The sequence below is a fragment of the Schistocerca nitens genome, chromosome 7 (genome assembly GCF_023898315.1).
Source record: "Schistocerca nitens isolate TAMUIC-IGC-003100 chromosome 7, iqSchNite1.1, whole genome shotgun sequence".
Lineage (NCBI taxonomy): Eukaryota > Metazoa > Arthropoda > Insecta > Orthoptera > Acrididae > Schistocerca > Schistocerca nitens.
Window position 1 is genome coordinate 382,932,977 of NC_064620.1, and position 21,946 is coordinate 382,954,922.

At 46.1% G+C, this 21,946-nt stretch overlaps 1 protein-coding gene across 1 annotated transcript in view; it reads left to right on the top strand.

Annotated features, from left to right (window-relative positions):
- The first annotated feature begins 308 nt into the window (after nt 1-308).
- Nucleotides 309-21,946, top strand: part of LOC126194768 (protein turtle-like) — a 914,596-nt gene continuing 892,958 nt past the window's right edge. Inside the window, exon 1 of the mRNA XM_049933054.1 lies at nt 309-352. The gene's annotated coding sequence lies outside the window, so the exon portion shown is untranslated. The remainder of the gene's footprint in view (nt 353-21,946) is intronic.

Sequence of the window (21,946 nt, forward strand, 5' to 3'; positions counted from 1 at the left end):
AACTTTATGCTAGATCGGGAATCGAACCCAGATAGCCCCACATTTTTCAGGCCTTGGTCATAAAACTGATCCAACCGAGGAAGCCTCGTAATCCACTAGCCACTATTTATGTTCTCTTCTTCTACATATCACAGAAACTGGGCCTGCGCTTCTGATACATTGGATACAGTGGGAAGCTGGAAATAACGGGCAAGAACTAGTGGCAGACCGGAGTCCTGAGTTGGTCTTTAGTGGGTGCTCGGGTGGCTCCGGGTTCGACTCCCGTTTAGGCACACACGTTTCCGTGATAACAACTGAATCTCCTGTCCACAGGGGGCGCCCTCAGTGCTGAACCAGCGGCGCGGCTGCCCAGGTGAGTGACTCCTTTGTTTCTGGTTATCCGTACGCTGTCTTCTTTATAAAACATGAAAAACCCGATTTCAGCTCAGAAGTTACTGAAATATGTATCTCTGGTTAGAGTTACTGGAGACAGCAGGAAGCTCTGCAACAGCATTAATTCGATTTCGGGTGTTTTTACGAACGAGAAATGAACATAGTTCATTTCATCCGCTCCTGCCTGTGTCATAATTGTCCGGAAATAATGACTGTTTAAAGCAATGGAATCTTACTTCAAACGGTGTGTTCATTTTGCTCTCTACATCTGACCTATTCACGTTTATCATGTGATTACGAAGGCTTTCTCGGTGTGCAGCCGGATCATAACGTCATCTTGACAGAATATTTCCGCAGTCCAGCTGGCCGCCATCTTCAGGTGAGAGTGCTGGTACACGATCTCGCCGGAACTGACTTTTCAGCGCAAGCGGCGGCCCCTATATAGGCCGCAGAAGGCCCACAACGGGTGCGCGAAAAGGTGCCGTAACTGCCCTCTAGCACAAGTAAACATACCCCACCGCCAGTGGTGGAAACAGGCGAAATAGAGATATCGCTATCAAAAATTAAAAATTTTATTCCGACTATCGAAGCACAGACCGTTGTTGTTTCAAGATGACGTTATGATCCGGCTGCACATCCTAGAAGAATATTATCAACGTTTATCATAATCGTTTCTCCAAGTTCCACTACAAAAAAGTATAACATTTGTTTTTGCAATTTTCCAAAGAAGTTTATGACAGAAAATTCGTACTACTAGTGTGCCTGTAATAAGTGTGACAGGTTTAAATATAAGGGTTTTCGAGTGATAACTACATCTGCAGAGTTCACGATTTTATCCCAGGATAGGGGATCTTACAAATAGGTTTGTCCTCGCCTACCACGTAACGTGAAGAGCAACGACACACATTTTAAACTGCTGTACATTGCGAACATATTACTTCTTAGGCTTCCTAAGTTCCCACAGTTACTTCAAGAATAAAGTAAATAGGACGCTACGAAAGTACAATTACAAACCCGGACAATGACTGTCTACACGCCAGCTATCGGTGACAAAATATGTGTTACGAATAGTGTGGCGGCGCTCTTCCTTATAATGAGGCCTGAATTTATTATACGTTACTCAGTCCTGAACGCTATGCTCAGTAATAATTTACCTGTCACAGTTTGTCTCGGATGAACGACCGCAATTAGGGACGTAAAATAAATTTTAAAGACTGTGGAAAATTAAAGTTATTACTACAAAAACCATAACTGGGGTCCTACATTCATCATCTGACTGCATTAAAAAATATTCCTCCGCTATATGCGTCGTTAACCAGAACAAAAGAAAACAAAACTGAAAAACAAAGAATAAATATTTGTCTCGGCTTCACGCAACGATTCACAAACTGCACACCACACAAAACTACCAAAAATAAACACAACGCCATATGCATCCACTCTTAAATTAAACCACTCATCACTTGACTAAGAATGTAATATACCCCTGAAAGATATAGTAGACACTGCACCTAGTAATACAAATTTTCTAAAAGTATTTAAAAAAACATCATAACTGCAATCGCTCTGACGCAATCATATAACGTTCAGTAAAAAATTAATACTATACACTGACCTACTATTCAACTCTTGCTTTTTTTGCAAACAGCCACTAATTGTAGATTCTGTACCTCTTAACCATTTTCTCGCGCCAGCTCTTCCACATTATTGTAATAAGAAAAGCAGTCCAGATCGCAATAAATTAATTATTTTTAATTCCGGTAACCGGTTTTGATGATGTACACAACCATCTTCAGGGCAAGGCTCTGAAATGCAACGCTTTTATACCAGGTCAGGTGTAACAACAATTATCCAACTAAAATCTAAAAAGCAACATATTTAAGATTTAAAATACAACGATGTGTTAGTCGTGCGACATAAATAAGCAGTTAACGGAGCTACTGCGTGGCACCTACAGGTGCCTATCACTGATTGCTAACTAGTTCGCAAACGCTACGTGCTATAAAGTAGAAGCTAAGCCCGCCGTCCCCCACGTGACCTGTAATAAAAACACAAATGTCTAGAATATAAATGTAAAACATGATGTTTTACCAGAAGTCATACAACATTGCTTAAAATAAAAAAAATTTAAAAAGTTGAAATAGCCGACACCAATAGCTAAAATATTAAAAACTGCTCTCTTGCTTTAGGCCTAATTGACCTAGTTATGCCGTTGCGTATACGTTACCGACGTGTCTAACATAGCAGCCAATCAAAATCACATGCTGTGGAGGCGCAAGCTGGCTTGTACTGCCATCCTAGGCGTTACTTTTCCAGCTGGAGGGAAGATGCAGAAACATGTCCCGCCTAATACTCTTATGCTGAGAGTAGACATAAACTGTGTACTTACAAATACAGTTTACTTATTAAAATTGTCGTATATTCTTTGAAAACATATTACAATAAAACATAATAACAGCCACAACAAAATTTTGGAGTCTGTACTTCAGTTACAAGAAGTATTAAGTTTCCTTTCCCTTTCTTTGTTTTCCCCTTTCCCTTTCTCTTTCTTCCTCCCTGTGCGTGTCTGAAGGCCGACCCACGCATTTTCGTGCGTAGCCGGTGACGGGGTAACGCGTAATTCCCCGCCCCGGGTAGACAGGTAGGACACGTACGTACCCCCTGGTAACGGCCAGGCCCAGGGAGGGGTGATTACCCGAGCTGATACCTTCCGAAAGTGCCGATTGGTCCCTCCGTCCGTTTGTCGGGAGGTGTGACCTGAGGTGTGAACAATCACCTAAGGGCCCCCAGAAGGAAGGAGCGCGCCATCGGAGACGCCGGTAATCATGGAGGATTCTTCCGCAATGGTTTCCTCATCTTCCACTATGTCTGCTCACAAGCGTAAGTTCACTGAGTCCCAGCCACAGACTGTTCTTCCATCGTTGCCACAGTTCCTTGTTGTTTCTCGGTCTGACGAAGGTCACGACTTCTCCACAGTCAACCCTTTCATTATTCAGGAAGGTGTCGACGCAATTGCAGGTCCTGTAAAGTCTTGTTCCAGATTACGGAATGGCACCTTGTTGTTAGAAACAGTCAGTGCCCTCCAGGCACAAAAATTCCTGCGTACTTCACTGCTCCACACCTTCCCTGTCCGGGTTGAAGCGCACTCCTCACGTGGAGTCGTTTATACACGCTCCCTCGACGGATTGTCTGACGAGGAAATTCAGCACTACCTGTCTGACCAGGACGTAACGGCTGTTCATAGAGTTATGAAAAGGGTTGACACGAACATCATTCCAACCCGCACTGTCTTCTTGACATTTGACAAAGTTCAACTCCCATCGAAAATCAAAGCAGGCTATGAGATAATTTCCGTTCGCCCTTACGTCCCAAACCCTACGTGTTGCTATCGGTGTCAGCAGTTCAATCACACCAGCCAGTCCTGTTCCAATCCGGCCAAATGTGTTACGTGTGGCAAGGATGCCCATGAGGGTGCTTGTCCACCTCTATCCCCTCGTGGCATCAACTGTATGGGTGACCACGCTGCTTCCTCCCGAGACTGCCCCATTTTTAAAGACGAAATGTTCATTCAGGAAATCAGAGTGAAGGAAAAGGTGTCGACCTTTGCTGCTCGAAAATTATTCGCCAGTCGACAGCCCACCGTGCCTCAGACAGGAAAATACAGCGCTGTCCTTGCTTCTCCTCGGCCAACAAAGGAGGTGGCCACGCAGACTTGCGACCTCACCTTTAGTGCCACGGTCGTCAGATCGGCCACCGCAAAGATCGCCCGTTCAACCTCACCACTTTCGCCTGCCCACTCTATGGCTCACCCTTCATCGGGTTCTGCTAAATCTCTAGCCCAAAAGTTAAACACCAAGACTTCGAAAAAAGAGCATACTCGTGAAGAATTTTTACGTACCCCAACTTCACAACCATCGGTTCCTCCTTCATCTAAACATCATGTTTCCAAGAAGGCTATTAAGAAACCCAGTTCATCTCCTTCTCCGCCAAGGCGTGTCTCATCTACAGCACCACCTGGCGGAAATCGCCCTCGGCCGTCTTCTGTGTCGCTGAGGCGCACTTCTAGCGGCCGATCAACCGGTCGATCGGTGGAAGCAGGAGCTGCTCCTGAACAACCTAGGGATCAGGATCTTCTGCCTTCGGCTGAATGCCATTCCATGCTGTCGGTCGCAAGCTCTGAGCAGTCGTTGAGTTGACAGCAACCTTGGTCACATTCCTCTATTTTCTATTCACCCTATGTTCATTATCCACTGGAATATCCGCGGCATTCGAGCCAATCGGGATGAATTGTCGATCCTCTTACGATCCTACTCGCCGGTCATCTTCTGTCTTCAGGAAACAAAGCTGCGTCCCCATGACCGCTTTGTTCTCCCCCATTTTCAGTCCGTCCGATTTTATCTCCTCTCTGTTGAAGGCACTCCAGCCCATGGAGGACTCATGATTCTTCTCCATGATACCCTCCATTATCACCCAATCCCCTTAAACACTTCCTTCCAAGCTGTCGCTGTCCGTCTTTCCCTTTCTGGATATACCTTTTCTCTTTGTACTGTATACATTCCATCGTCCAGACCAATGGCACGAACTTATCTCCTTCATCTTCTTGGTCAGCTTCCACCCCCCTATTTGCTAGTTGGGTATTTCAATGCCCACCACCCGCTTTGGAGATCTCCACATCCTTGTCCACGTGGCTCACTATTGCTAGGCGTCTTCCACCAAGTGGATCAAGTTTGCCTCAACACTGGGGTCCCTACATTTTTGTCTGCCTCCACGACAAATTTCTCTCATTTGGACCTTTCGGTCGGTACTGTTCCGCTAGCTCGGCGCTTCGAATGGTTCGCCCTTGATGATACACACTCGAGTGACCACTTTCCATGTGTCCTGCAGCCTCAACTGTCATATATGCGCCCGCGACGCTGGAAGTTTGCCCAATCCGATTGGACACTTTTTTCGTCTCTAGCGACATTCGATGACCGTCACTTTCCTAGCGTCGACGATGAGGTCACACATATTACAGACGTTATTCTTACAGCTGCGGAACGTTCAATACCACGCACCTCCGAATTGCCCCGGCGCCCCCCAGTTCCTTGGTGGAACGAGGCATGCCGTGACGCAATACGTGAGCGGCGACGTGCTCTTCGTGTTTTCCGCCACCATCCTACTTTGGCCAACTGTATCCGTTATAAGCAGTTCCGTGCGCGATGCCGTCGCGTCATCCGCGATAGCAAGAAGGCAAGCTGGAAATTCTTTATTAGCTCATTTAACACCTTCACTCCCTCCTCGGATTCGACGGTTATCAGGCGCGCCTAGTTTCTCCCCAGTCTCTGGGCTCGCTGTCGCGCATGATACATTAGTGGACCCCGTCGCAATTTCTAACTCATTGGGTCAACACTTTGCTGGGATTTCGAGTTCTTCAAATTACCCGCCAGCCTTTCTCCCGAAGAAACGTGCAGCGGAAGAGCAACCTCTTGGTTTCTTCTCTCAAAATCGCGAAAGCTATAATACTGTTTTCTCCATGCGGGAACTCCAACATGCACTCTCTACTTCTCGCTCCTCCGCCCCAGGACCGGATGGTATCCACGTCCAAATGTTGCTGCATTTATCAACCCATAGTCTGCGTTACCTCCTTCGCCTTTATAATCGAATTTGGACCGACAGTACTTTTCCCAGACGATGGCGGGAAGCTATCGTCGTTCCTGTTCCGAAACCTGGAAAGGACAAAACATCTCCCCTCTAGCTATCGCCCCATTTCTCTCACGAGTAGTGTATGTAAGGTTTTGGAGCGTATGGTGAATTGTCGTTTAGTTTGGTGGCTGGAGTCCCGCAGTCTTTTAACACCTGCCCAGTGCGGATTCCGAAAGCATCGTTCTGCAATTGACCATCATGTTGCTCTCTCCACTTATATCATGAACAATTTTCTCCGGAAACGCCAAACAGTAGCAATATTTTTTGACCTGGAGAGAGCATACGATACCCGTTGGAGGACAGGCATCCTCCGCGCACAGTTCTCATGGGGCATTCGAGGCCGGCTGCCCCTTTTTCTTCGCGAATTTATGGCAGAGCGCACATTTAGGGTGCGGGTGAACACTACTCTCTCCCGTAGATTCTCCCAAGAAAACGGGGTACCCCAAGGCTCCGCGCTGAGTGTTGTACTGCTTGTCATTTCCATACATCCAATTATGGATTGTCTCCTTCCTGATGTCTCGGGCTCCCTCTTTGTGGACGATTTAGCGATCTACTACAGCTCTCAACGGACCAGCCTTCTTGAACGACGTCTTTAAGGCTGTCTCGATCGCCTCCACTCTTGGAGCATCGACACCGGCTTTCGTTTTTCTCCCATTAAGACCGTTTGTGTTAATTTTTGGCGACGTAAGGAGTTTCTTCCACCCTCCTTACATCTAGGACCTGTCAACCTTCCGTTTTCGGATGTCGCTGAATTCTTGGGTCTAATGTTTGACAGAAAACTGTGCTGGTCCTCCCATGTTTCCTATCTTTCGGCTCGCTGTCTGCGATCCCTCAACACCCTCCGTGTCCTGAATGGTACCTCCTGGGGAGCGGACCGATTGGTCCTTCTCCGCCTCTATCGCGCCTTGGTGCGCTCGAAATTGGGCTATGGAAGCGTAGTTTACTCCTCTGCTCGGCCGTCTATTCTTCGTCCTCTCGACTCTATCCACCACCGTGGATTACGTTTAGTGCCTGGAGCTTTTTACACCAGCCCTGTGGAAAGCCTTTATGCTGAGACTGCTGAACCTCCGCTGTCCAATCGGCGAGCAGTCCTTCTAAGTCGTTATGCTAGCAATCTGTCTTCCATGCCTGCTAATCCAGCCCATGACATTTTTTTCGACGCCTCCTTTGTTGTAGGGTATGCAGGCCGCCCCTCCTCCCTACTCCCACCGGGAGTCCGCTTCCGTCAACTGCTCCATTCTCTTTCCTTCCGCTTTCCTAAAACCTTCTTGACAACTTGGGGTACAGCACCGCCTTGGCTCCGTCCCCGGATCTACCTGCTCCGTGACTTTTGTGCACAAATGAAGGAAGCGACATTTATTTACACTGATGGCTCGAAAACATCGTTAGGTGTAGGGAGTGCCTATATTGTTGGCGACACCCCAAATCAATTTCGGCTTCCCGACCAGTGTTCGGTTTATACTGCGGAGCTTTACGCTGTTCTCCAGGCTGTCCACTACATCCACCGCCATCAGCGGATACAGTATGTTATCTGTTCAGATTCTCTCAGCTCTCTCCTCAGTCTCCAAGCTCTTTACCCTGTTCACCCTCTGGTCCACCGGATTCAGGACTGTCTACGCTTGCTCCACCTGGGGGGCGTCTCGGTGGCGTTCCTCTGGCTCCCGGGACACGTTGGTATCTGTGGAAATGAGGCGGCCGATATAGCGGCCAAGGCTGCAGTCTCTCTTCTTCGGCCAGCTATTCAATCGATTCCCTTCGCCGATCTACAGAACGTTTTATGTCGTCGTGTTGTTCTTTTATGGCACGCACATTGGTCGACACTTACCCATAATAAATTGCGGGACGTGAAAGCTCTTCCTTGTGCTTGGACCTCTTCCTCCCGAACGCGTCGTCGGGAGGAGGTAATTTTAAATTAGACTCCGGATAGGGCACTGTCTTTTTAGCCATCGACATCTTTTAAGCGGCGATCCTCCCCCACTCTGTCCCCACTGCTCTCAGCTGTGGACGGTAAGACACCTTTTATTGAGTGCCCCTATTTTACTCCGTTACGCGCCCGTCTACAGCTGTCGCCTGATATATCGTCAATTTTAGCAGATGACACGCGCTCGGCCAATCGCGTTCTCGAGTTTATTAGTGCCAGTGAAATGACGTGTCATTTGAAGCTTTTTTTGGGGACAACCAACCCCTTTCTGTAGTGGATTTTTAAGCCTTCCTTCTGCTTTTAGTTTCTCCAATTTTTTTAGTTTCGTTCCCATTGCTGCTGGATTCCATTTTCGGTTTTTACTGATTCCTAAGTCACTGACCGGGCGCTAATGACCATAGCAGTTTTGCGCCCTAAAACCAAAACAAAACAAAAAAGCAGCAAGCCCGAAACTTCTTTGGACATGTCCTATTAAAGTTTTGTGGTTCGGCCCCTTTGTGGTGTGAACCCATAGCTGCTGTCTAGACAGCCTGCGCGCACATCAAGCACAATTAAATTGCTCCATTGAGCAATATATGTCGAATTACCGTATCGAACATGTAACCCCTGTGGCAAAACTACCAGTCACACAGCCATGTAAAGCGGGTTCTCGCCTTTCTCGCTTGCTCACTACATGAGTTCCTGCGATCACAGGGAAAAATGTCCGCTATATACACTACTGGGCATTAAAATTGCTACCCCACGAATATGACGTGCTACAGACGCGAAATTTAACCGACAGGAAGAAGATGCTGTGATATCCAAATGATTAGCTTTTCACAGCATTCACACAAGGTTGGCGCCGGTGGCGACACCTACAACGTGCTCACATGAGGAAAGTTTTCAACCGATTTCTCATACACAAACAGCAGTTGACCGGCGTTGCCTGGTGGAACGTTGTTGTGATGCCTCGTGTAAGGAGGAGAAATGCGTACCATCTCGTTTCCGACTTTGATAAAGGTCGGACTGTAGCCTATAGCGATTGCGGTTTATCGTATCGCACCATTGCTGCTCACGTTGGTCGAGATGCAATGACTGTTAGCAGAATATGGAATTGGTGGGTTCAGGAGGGTAATACGGCACGCCGTGCTGGCTCCCAACGGCCTGGTATCATTAGCAGTCGAGATGACAGGCATCTTATCTGCATGGCTGTAACGGATCGTGCAGCCCCGTCTCGATCCCTGACTCAACAGATGGGGACGCTTGTAAGACAACAACCATCTGCACGAACAGTTCGACTACGTTTGCAGCAGCATGAACTATTAGCTCGGAGACCATGGCTGCGGTTACCCTTGACGCTACATCACAGACATGAGCGCCTGCGATGGTGTACTCAACCACGGACCTGGGTGCACGAATAGCAAAACGTCATTTTTTCGGATGAATCCAGGTTCTGTTTACAGCATCATGATGGTCGCGTCCGTGTTTGGCGACATCGAGGTGAACCCATATTGCAAGCGTGTATTCGTCATCGCCATACTGACGTATCACCTGGCGTGACGGTATGAGGTGCCATTGGTTACACGTCTCGGTCACCTCTTGTTCGCTTTGACGGCACTTTGAACACTGGACGTTACATTTCAGATGTGTTACGACCCGTGGCTCTACCCTTCATTCGATCCATGCGAAACCCTATATTTCATCAGGATAATGCACGACCGCATGTTGCAGGTCCTCTACTGGCCTTTCTGGATACAGAAAATGTTCGACTGCTGACCTGGCCAGAACATTCCCCAGATCTCTCCCCAATTGAAAACGTCTGGTCAATGGTGACCGGGCAACTGGCTCGTCACAATACGCCAGTCACTACTCTTGATGAACTGTGGTATGGTGTTGAAGCTGCATAGGCAGCTGTACCTGTACACGCCATCCAAGCTCTGTTTGACTCAATGCCCAGGCGTATCAAGGCCGTTATTATGGCCAGAGGTGGTTGTTCTGAGTGCTGATTTCTCAGGATCTATGCCCCCAAATTGCGTAAAAATGTAATCACAGGTCAGTTCTAGTAGAATATATTTGTACAATGAATACCCGTTTATCATCTGCATTTCTTCTTGGAGTAGCAATTTTAATGGCCAGTAGTGTACATAAACGAGCAGGACTTTTTTCATCAAGGTTTGCAGCCGTCGCCATGGTTCCTGGTGGCGCGAGCCTCACCACATCGAACGCCACCAGCGCGCACTACATCGCCGCCGCCAGTCACATACCTTCAAGCGCTGGTCCTTGTATCCATCCGCGAACATGATATATAGATCCCTGCTTGGTCAGTCAACGGCATTTCGCATCAGGAGTCACCTCGAGCCAAGCGCTAACCGTCCGCGGTCCCTCAAATGGAGGTCCCTTCTGCAGGGGCACCAGTCACTCTGGGACCAATGTCGGCCGCAACTTGTGGACTCTCCAGCCGGAGTTCACCAATGAAAATAGAGGAGCACTTGGCTGGCTGTATTTCAAACCTCTGGATCCCCGTAGAGTGTCCCCTTTGCACAGCTTTGTGGGACGCCAACTCAGACATTGTCTCTGACCTATCGCCTCACAGGACACAGCCCACTACGGTCATCACCCACAGCCAATGAAGGTGGAGCACATCGAAGGCCGCATATCAAACCGCCGGGCATCGAAGAAGTGTCCTCTCCATCATCATCTCTGCGTTATCACCTCGTGGGACATCACCTAGTATGAACACCGCCCACAACCGAATACCGAGGAGCACATTCCATGCCGCTTGTCCAACTACAGGGCCATAACCGTGTGCCTCCTCCGTATCGCTTCGTATGACGTCACCTCCGTCATCGTCTCCAAACTCTCCGCCTTGGAGGACTTCATCCTACCACCGATTTCAGTCTCCTACAACCATTACCGGACATTCCAGCGTACAGTAATTAACTCTAAGCCTGCATCCCTTTTTTGTGTTGTGCGTTGACTTAATAAAGTTCTTTTGTTCTACTTACGTGGGCTCTATCTAGTAGCGTGTCGTTCCCACTCGGTCACGACTGCAAAAAATGTGATCAGAGCAATGTTGTATTAAGCTCCACTTTATAAAAACAGAAACTGTAACACGATAAACCACTAACGTGCGACATAATTACTCCACTCTTGGTCGCTCGTTTAAAGACTGCTGTAAAACTGACAGAACTGTCAAAGAAGAAGCGAGACTAGAGTCGCACATTCGTGTACTTACAGAACACGAGGCATCCCCTAAAGCTCAAAGGCACCAATCATTAAAAAAGACTTAGAAAAAGACTAATGGCGTCTTTGCTATCGTACGACCTTATAACATGCTTCACTTTCTTACGTAATCATCCTACACTTGCAAGCGCTTTTCGTAATGCAGCATTATCATATTCAACACACCCGCATACAACGGCAGTCTTGATTTCCTCGTTGTCTTCAAAACAGTGTCCACCTAGACATTGTTTCAGCGGTGTGGTGCCGTTTGTTGTGTGAGTAGACGAAAATTTTCAACAAAAATGCTGAACGTTAACCTTCGTACGAGAACTACGGATGCAAGCGCGTAGCCGTGGAGGAGGACTATTCCAGTCAATACTTCCCCATGCCATCGAGTTTGGATGGCACATCTTAGTTCGGTGAGCGTTTCGCAGTACACGACAGCTACAGTTGTTGACTCAAGTTCAACCAAAAGAACGATCTTTTCTTCAGTTACAACTGAAGCCATAAGTTTTCGTTTCGAGTAAGAAGATTTCTTGATTTTTTTTTTTCTTCAGTTTCATCTACGTTATATGATACTACTAAATTGACGGTCGTATTGAACCTGCGCTTGTGTAAGGTATCGACGCCTTGTCGTCCGTATCAGAGAGAAAAAACGAATCATTCCCATCTTAATGATGGCGGTCCAGAAACGTTCACCGGCTACATATTTTTTTGCCGATTGTGTTGGTCGGTAAGCATTTTCGGTTGCCACCACAGGCGTCCGCAGAAATTTATCCTGGGGGATGGGACTGAACTGCATAATTGTGATTTTTTTGTGTTAATGAGCTGGTCCGTTTCGGAACGTGTCGGTTAAACTAACAAAGCGCAGAAGTTAGCTAACAGGTGCAGCGGAATCACGGGAAGTCACTTCTAGAAGTGTATGATAACTCTGTAATCATTAAAAATTCTGTACTCCAGATTGCAAGGGAGGAGGGGGCAAGTGCCCGTCTTACCCTCTTTCGGACGCTTGCGGTGTCCACCTTATACAGTGCTACGTCCAATATGAGGAAAGTCATCGCCGCAGCATCAGTTAGTTATCGAATAGTTTGCATTTCTTGGTCCACGTGTTAAACTATTTCATCAGTCTGTATACTGCACATGCCACTCCGGCCTTCCCCAAGCAAAATGGGTACCAACGCTTCTGGTCTCCATGTCACCTAGTAATCATCCATTCACTCATTATCGTAAGTTCATAAACTAGGCACAACTCCTGTTTAATTTGAGCAACAGTAGATTCTTTTGCACACAAAAATCGAAGTACAACACGCACTTCTGAACTGTTGGGAGCAACTGTTTTCGAATCTTTCGTTTGCTTTCACCCTCCCACTACTGCTGAAATGAATAATGATTCATCTGATTTTATAAACAATCGATAAGTGGCTCAAAATTCTGTTCTGGGCTGAGCTCTTACTTTCAGAATTAGCCTTGTGTGCTCAGTTAATGGTGTTCCAGTCAGCTCCAAATTAGGACGCATACGTCTCCACATTGCTTGTCATCTGATGGCTTTCAGTATTGATGTGGTACTCACTTTCTTTCGTCCTCTAATCATAACAATTTCGTTGTTTTTTTCCACAAGTAAACAGCAAGTACTGAGACACGTTAGTTTTCCATGAGAGCGCACGGACGCATACGCAGCAAACTGTTCGTTCACTGCAACTGAAGCGAACGCTTGTCACAGAATAACCACTCAATTCAAAGTCAAATAACAGCTGTGCACTAATGGACCACAGCAGCTTCTCATTCATGCGATAAATTCTTCTCTTTTGCCGAAGAACAGTCCTCCTTGATTACACAGCAATTTTTATTAATCACGCACAGCCATGGTTTTCCAATGCCGTCGTGTCATTTCCTTTTTGTTTCATTTTGCACAAACCTCCAATACTTGATAGATCACTAGGAAGTTGAAGAATATTCCTAGGTTGTTCTATGAAAGTCCCTTCTTGGAACTTCCTAAGTAGGTTATCGCCCTGTGCAATTTCCCGCGATGCTTTATCTTCACAACCTCCCTAACACCAAGAGCAAATTTCGGTAGTGTGCTGCATTGACATTATGTCTCTTACGGGCATAATATGTTACCACCACGTGGTAACAGCAATAAACAGTCAACATCTCTTTGCTCTTTGTCCAAATATAATACAGTGTTCGTTTTTTTTTTTTTTTTCGGTGTTGAATCCACTGCTTCCTTTCCTCCTTAGTTTCGCGGTCATAGTGAGACACCCTCCTGATCTGGCCGCTGAAGAAGTCTGACTGGCCTGACGCAGCTGCTGCGGACGGCGAATTTTATGCTGTTCAGAGTATTGTGTAAGATTTTGGAAACTGGTCCATGACTGAGTTTTCCTACCTTCGCCTCCAGTGTGACACGCCGGTCTTCGATTTCCGGTTCTTCACAGAGGGATGCTCTGCCACTTCTTTCTTTGACGTTCAGACCTGGGTTATCACACTGGGAGTGTCTGCGTCACCTCATAACATCAACCATTTATGACTGTGCATTTTTCCCGTACATTTTCACCAAATGACTGGGAATTGTTTTCGCATTGCTACCCTGCAAAAGCAGATGACGAATTATCGCACGACACACCATTTTATATATGAAGTGTGCTATTCTGTTCTGGTTTCGCTAGTGGCGTGCTATCGATTTGCGGACATGTCACTGTAAGAAACAAAAAGTTAATTAAGTAACTTCTTTTTTCCCTAGGTAATAATTAAATCTTTGTGAATAAGTGTTGTGTTATACGTCTTTGTGTTATACGTCTCCACATTGCTTGTCATCTGATGGCTTTCAGCATTGATGTGGTACTCACTTTCGACGATAGACGTCATGTGGAACCTCGTTCTGTCATTACTTGCCTACACATTACCTGAGAGAAAAAGTGAATTACACAGAGGACATAGATATAAATGTACATGTGACACACCAACAGACAGTATCGTAACAATTAGACAGGAAATTCTCTGTGGAACGGCCACCAGAGGGCATAGTGTTGTTCATGTTTAATGTCGTCACCAGACATGTATCGTATATAAAGGGGCGTGGTCACTGTGAAGGATGCGAAGATGTTGTGTACTCATGAGAGGCAGTGTTATTAGCACCCAATAGAGTTTCCCTTCACAATTGCGCCTCCCAGCTGAGAGCAGGTAACAGATTTCTTGCAGCATTCTGCGTCATTCCCGCCATTGGTCGAAGGCTAGAAACAGACAGACTAGTGAATTAACGTGCCAAGCGTAGGCTGCCGTTAACAACACTACGCAAATGGGTGTGTCTGGAGTGGTGCTGTGACCGAGAGTTATGGACTGTTGATGAATGGCGTCGCTTTGTGTTCAGCGATGGATCGCAATTGTGCAGTATTCCGGATGACTATCGTCAGGTAGTAGGGCAGCTGTCGTTATGAGTTAGAGGGCCCGCAAAACAGACAAGCAAGGTGGGCTGCCGACCTCCCTTCAAGACCTTAGATCGAAACATTGCAAGGGAATGTAAACAATAACAGGTTTTCTACATAAACACAGAATTTGTTCGTGGAAAGCCAGTGATCCACCAATTGGAACTAGTGTGACTACGTGTAGCACTCCGCCGAATCAGCGTTATAAGCACGCCAGCAAAGTCAGACCGGAAGTCTGTACCTACAGCTAGGACAGCTCTCGACAATACGTACACATCAGCATTCAGTGGAACGTTGTATCTTTGTAATTGGTAGAGTAGTATTTTGGTCATTATTTTCTTTTCATTCTCTGGTACTCTTACCTGGTTTTTGCCCCCAAAAGAATTTTGTACTTCTTGTTCTTCTTGTAGTTGGAAATTAGTGCACGCCAAGAAGGCGTTTTACTTATTGTAATAAAGTGTGTTCAAACTTGATTGTTAGTTCTTTTCTGCAGAACGCAAGACACTACAGCAGCGACCTCAGGAGAGGTCGCATCCTTCCGTTGTTCTCGAGAGGTTTCCCTCGTGGCGTCGTGATTTGGGAAGAGCCATTGGGTATGACTTCAAGTCACAGCCTGTAGCAACTGAGAGAACTTTTACCACTACAGCGGGACGTCACAGATATTCAGCGTCCTTGCGTGTTGCCTCTCAAGCAGTCTTCTGATTGGTTTGATGCGGCTCGCCACAAATTCATTTCCTGTGCCAACCTTATCAGTATAGCAGATATTTCCTGGATGTATTCCAATCTTTGTTTTCCATCATAGCTTTTACCCTCTACGGCTCCTCCTGGTCCCGTGGAAGTTGTGTCTTAACAGATGTCCTATCATCCTGTTACTTCTCCTTGTCGGTTTCCCACGTATTCCTTTCCTTACTTTATCACTCCACCTAATTTTCAACGTTCGTCTGTAGAAACACCTCTCATATGCTTCGATTCTCTTCTGATTTGGTACCCACATCGCCGGACATGCATCACATTGGACATTTGTGGGACATACCGGAAAGTTTGGTTCGTGCCCGAAATCCTACACCGGCAACACTTTCACAGTTATGGATGGCTACAGAGCTGCCTCTATAGCTATCCATAACTGCATAAGTGTGTACTAACCAAACTCTCGATTATGTCCCATAAATGTTCGATGGAATTCATGCCAGATGATATGGGTGACAAATCATTCGCTCGAATTGTCCAGAATTTTTTTCAAAGCAATCGCGAACATTGGTGTCCCGGTGACAGGGTGCATTGTCATCCATAAAAATGTCATCGTTGTTTGGGAAAATCTAGTCCAATAATGGCTGCGAATTATCACCACGTAGCCGAACATAACCATTTCCAGTCATTGGTCGGTTCAGTTGGAACAGAGGACCCTGTCCATTTTACATAAACACAGCCCACACAATTATGGAGCCACCATTAGCTTCCACAGTGCCTTGTTGACAACTTGTCATCTTATCATTTCTCCATATCAGTGTTCTTCATGTGTTCCTTCCCTTGGCAGTTGGAGGACCTCCTCATTCCTTACCTTATCAGTTCAGTTAATTTTCAACATTGTTCTATTGCCCCACATCTCAAATGCTTCGAATCTCTTCTTCTCCGGTTTTTCCAAGGTCCATGTTTCACTACCACTCCAGACGTTCATTCTCAGGAATTTCTTCCTCGAATTAAGACATTTGTTTGATACGTTTAGACATCTCTTAGCCAGGAATACCCTTTTTCCCACTGCTAGTTTGCTTTTTATGTCCTCTTTGCTCCATCCGTCATAGGTTATTTTGATGCCTAGGCGGCAGAATTCCTTAACTTCTTCTACTCCCTAGTGCCCAATTCTGATAATTTCCTGTTGTTCACATTTCTGCTACTTCTCATTACTTTCGTCTTCATTCGATGTATTGTCAATCCATATTTTGCACTCATTAGACTGTTCATTCCTTTCAAAACTTCCTGTGATCCATCAGTTTCAAGGTGGATAGCAATGTCATTCGCGAATCTTATCATTGATATCCTTTCACCCTGAATTTTAATTCCTCTTGAACCTGTCTTTTATTTCAGTCATTGCTTCTTCCATATATAGATTGAACAGCTGGGACGAAAGACTATACCCCTGTTTTACACCCTTTTTAATCCGACCACTTCGTTCTCGCTCTTCCACTCTTATTGCTCTGTTTCGGTTCTTGTACATATTGTATATTAGCCGTCTTTCCCTAATGCTTACGCCCATTTATCTCAGGATTTCGAACATCTTGCACCATTTTACACTGTCGAACGCTTTTTCCAGGTCGACGAGTCCTATGAAACAGTCTTGATTTTTCTTTAGTGTTGCTTCCATTATCAGACGCAACGTCAGATTTGCCTCTCTGGTGCCTTTACCATTTCTAAAGCGTGTATTCAGGCCAGAGTGAGCGCAACGTCACACTGATAAGAGGCCACCTCAGACAGACAAATTCTTTGAAAATCTTACTCGATTTTGTAATCGCTTGGATAACATTATACAGGGTGTTACAGAAAGGTACGGCCAAACTTTCAGGAAACATTCCTCACACACAAATAAAGAAAAGATGTTATGTGGACATGTGTCCGGAAACGCTTAATTTCCATGTTAGAGCTCATTTTAGTTTCGTCAGTATGTACTGTACTTCCTCGATTCACCGCCATGATTTCATACGGGATACTCTACCTGTGCTGCTAGAACATGTGCCTTTACAAGTACGACACAACATGTGGTTCATGCACGATGGAGCTCCTGCACATTTCAGTCGAAGTGTTCGTACGCTTCTCAACAACTGATTCGGTGACCGATGGATTGGTAGAGGCGGACCAATTCCATGGCCTCCACGCTCTCCTGACCTCAGCCCAATTGACTTTAATTAATGGGGGCATTTGAAAGCTCTTGTCTACGCAACCCCGGTACCAAATTTAGAGACTCTTCGTGCTCGTATTGTGGACGGCTGTGATACAATACGCCATTCTCCAGCGCATCAGGGATTCCATGCGACGGAGGGTGGATTCATGTATCCTCGCTAACGGAGGACATTTTGAACATTTCCTGTAACAAAGTGTTTGAAGTCACGCTGGTACGTTCTGTTGCTGTGTGTTTCCATTCCATGATTAATGTGATTTGAAGAGAAGTAATAAAATGAGCTCTAACATGGAAAGTAAGCGTTTCCGGACAGATGTCCACATAAGATAATTTCTTTCTTTGTGTGTGAGGAATGTTTCCTGAAAGTTTGGCCGTACCTTTTTGTAACACCCTGTATACGCTATCAACCCATGAGTTCCATTTCGTTTCCTCCTCCTCTTCGGGGTGCTTCTTTCTGTGTCGAGCAGTGTGCAAAGACAAACGACTTACGAAGACCTCCAATATTTGGAATCACCATGTATTTACAAGCAAGCCTCGCAGGCATGCCACGGTCGCAAAGTGAGATCTACGGTGAAACGACTGCGAAGGTCGCTGAATATTCATAGTGACGTGCGGAGAGCCCCGTGCCCCAGTTGAAGACGCACAGAAGCGCGATGACTCGCCGAGTTCTTTGTGTCGCGCGCCTAAGTGCAGAACAAGAGGAGGGAAGCTGTTCAATTAACTGGCGCATGCGCAGTCCGCCACCATTAGCGTATGCGGCGTATTCACAGGATCTGCGCGCCGAATGGAACAGAACGGAACGGAGCGGCTAATTTGCATGTAAATCCCGGAGGGGTCGACGGGATTCGAAGCAGTCCCCGGCTGTACATTCAGGCTGGGTGTTGGCTGCGAAGGCGCCGCTCGCGACGCACAAGCCCCCAAATTTAATCTCGCCACGTTCGCCTGGCAGTCGAGTGGGCAAGAATGAGGCAGAATGGTGGGGGTGGGGTCCGGGGGGGGGGGGGGTTGGGGGGGTTGGTGCTGCTGCTGCTGTGGTTGACTGCCACGAAGAAAATTCGTATTCCTCTGCGAATTCTTCCCGCGCTCACGTACAGTGGAGATTGCGTATTCCGAGCAGGGGCGTTTATTATTTGTTGTGTGTTTGGGTTTAAGAGGCGCCAGGGAGCTGCGAAAGGAGACGGAGGTGGTGAATGGAGGGGTAGACGTAGGGAAAGCGAAAAAACGTGGCTGGAGAGGGTCGCTTGGGAGGGGAGGGGGGATGAGGGACACATCTCCGTTATTCATTCGACCGCACCGCCTCCAGGGGTGCTCGGCAGGAATTCCGTGCTTAAGTCGCGCAGAATATAAAACCGGGTTCCAGAACGACTCGGCGGGCGTCAGGAATTTTAAGCGAGGCCGTGAAATATTTTTAATTGGAATAATTAGCGGGACAGCACTGGGACAATGTAGTAACTCCGAGGTGGAACTCTGGGCTAGCAATGTCTACATTACCCGGAGGTGCAGCGTTTCTGGCTATTGGAGCCATTACTTTACTGCCGCAGATTACATATGATTTGAAGGAGCCTATTGTAGCAGACACATCTTGTCATTCTACTACCGCGATGCAGCGCTCGTAGTAAACTGCGCCAAAATAAACTGCTTGCGTTCTGATTGGCTGCTGTAGTGAAAGTTAGAGGGGAGTACCCACTCGCCACCGTGATAAATCGCTTATTTTGATTCATTAATAGTGGGGGAAGGTGTTATACCTCGGTACACATTTCCGATTTTTGTCTGTACCCAGCTCTGTAATCTAAGTTTATTGTATTTTCTCAGTTAATTTTTAAACGATCGTATTCGTTTTTTATGTGTTACAGTCTTTCTCTAAAATTACAAAAAGTATTCCGGAAAATTAAGGTTTTTCCAAATTTGAAAACATGTTCCCAGGCATATAATGCTTATGTACCTGGGAACAATTGTTGTTGTTGTTGTTGTTGTTGTTGTCTTCAGTCCTGAGACTGGTTTGATGCAGCTCTCCATGCTACTCTATTCTGTGCAAGCTTCTTCATCTCCCAGTACTTACTGCAACCTACATCCTTCTGAATCTGCTTAGTGTATTCATCTCTTGGCCTCCCTGTACGATTTTTACCCTCCACGCTGCCCTCCAATGCTAAATTTATGATCCCTTGATGCCTCAGAACATGTCCTACCAACCGATCCCTTCTTCTTGTCAAGTTGTGCCACAAACTCCTCTTCTCCCCAATTCTATTCAGTACCTCTTCATTAGTTATGTGATCTAATCTTCAGCATTCTTCTGTAGCACTACATTTCGAAAGCTTCTATTCTCTTCTAGTCCAAACTATTTATTGTCCATGTTTCACTTCCATACATGGCTACACTCCATACAAATACTTTCAGAAAGTACTTCCTGACACTTAAATCTATACCCGATGTTAACAAATTTCTCTTCTTCAGAAACGCCTCCTTGCCATTGCCAGTCTACATTTTATATCCTCTCTACTTCGACCATCATCAGTTATTTTGCTCACCAAATAGCAAAATTCCTTTACTACTTTGTCTCATTTCCTAATCTAATTCCCTCAGCATCACCCGACTTAATTCGACTACATTCCATTATCCTCGTTTTGCTTTTGTTGATGTTCATCTTATATCCTCCTTTCAAGACACTGTCCATTCCGTTCAACTGCTCTTCCAAGTCCTTTGCTGTCTCTGACAGAATTAGAATGTCATCGGCTAACCTAAAAGCTTTTATTTCTTCTCCATGGATTTTAATACCTACTCCAAATTTTTCTTTTGTTTCCTTTACTACTTGCTCAATATACAGATTGAATAACATCGGGGACAGGTGACAACCATGTCTCACTCCCTTCCCAACCGCTGCTTCCCTTTCATGTCCCTCGACTCTTATAACTGCCATCTCGTTTCTGTACAAATTGTAAATAACCTTTCGCTCCCTGTATTTTACGCCTGCCACTTTTAGAATTTGAAAGAGAATATTCCAGTCAACATTGTCAAAAGCTTTCTCTAAGTCTACAAATGCTAGAAACGTAGGTTTGCCTTTCCTTAATCTATTTTCTAAGATAAGTCGTAGGGTGAGTATTGCCTCACGTGTTCCAACATTTCTGCGGAATCCAAACTGATCTTCGCCGAGGTTGGCTTCTACCAGTTTTTCCATTCGTCTGTAAAGAATTCGCGTTAGTATTATTTGATTCAAATTTAAAAGTGTTGCGATCAAATTTTGGCAGTACCGTATTTAATGGTCTACCTGTTACAATATTACTCTACCACACACCAAAAATTAGTAAGTTACGTAATTTGTCAGATTGAAGTTATTGGGAACTCAGTTCATTTTCAAGTATCACATGTTCCACAATACATGACCATCCTTTTCAAGGTACAGTAGAACCTCGCCAACCCTGCCTCAGGTGGTCCCCGCTTAGTCAGACCATTGCTAGGTGCGATAGATTGATCAGTTGTAGTGTGAAATAAATTGAATCCAACTCGATCAATCAGCGTTATTGTGACCGCGATTTTTTTTATGAATTAGTGACTGTGTCCTTCTTACATGTTCAAGTTGTAAAACTAAATTATGTCACCAACCAAACACGCCCGCCCGGCTAGCCGCGCGGTCTAACGCGCTGCTTCCCGGGCTGGAAGGCGTGCCGGTCCCCAGCACGAAACCGCCCGGCAGCTTAGTGTCGATGTCCGGTGTGCCGGCGAGCCTGTGGATGGTTTATAAGGGGTTATCCCTCTACTTCGGCGAATGCGGGCTGGTCCCCTTATTACGCCTCAGTTACACTATGTCAGCGATTGCTGCGCAAACACTGTCTCCACGTACGAGTACACCATGATTACTCTACCACGCAAACATTTCGGGTTACATTCGTCTGGTATGAGACGTTCACGGGGGGGAGGGGGGAGGGGGGGGGCTCACTGGGGGCCGAACCTCACAATAACCTGGGTTCGGTGTGGGGCGGCGGTAGGGTGCTGTGGCCTGTTGTGGGGTTGTGCATCACAGAACGCTATAGCGGGACGAAGCCTCTCCGTCGTTTCTAGGTCCCCGGTTTAATACACAGTACACAAATGTAAACATGTGACGCTTCCCTTACAACCGGATATTGGGGCCAATGACATGTGAGTGACTCAGAACAGCTGCCACTGACTGCACAACGGAAGAAGAATTAACTGTCGCTGTAACTCGGATAACCAATGAGAACGAGTAAGGTGATGACGATATCGAGGACAGCGAACCTATGGCTTGCATATCAGATATGTAGGCTAAAAATGCATTTGATATAGCACTTAAGTACATTAAACAGATCTCTACGTCTGCGCCGGTACAGATTTTGTGAATTAGGTAATGTCGGAACATCGTGGCAAAATCAAGGTCGTTGTCTACTAACCAAAATAACATTTCTAAATTTTTTCATCCTGCTTAAGATCAGAACATTTTTTACCTTGTGA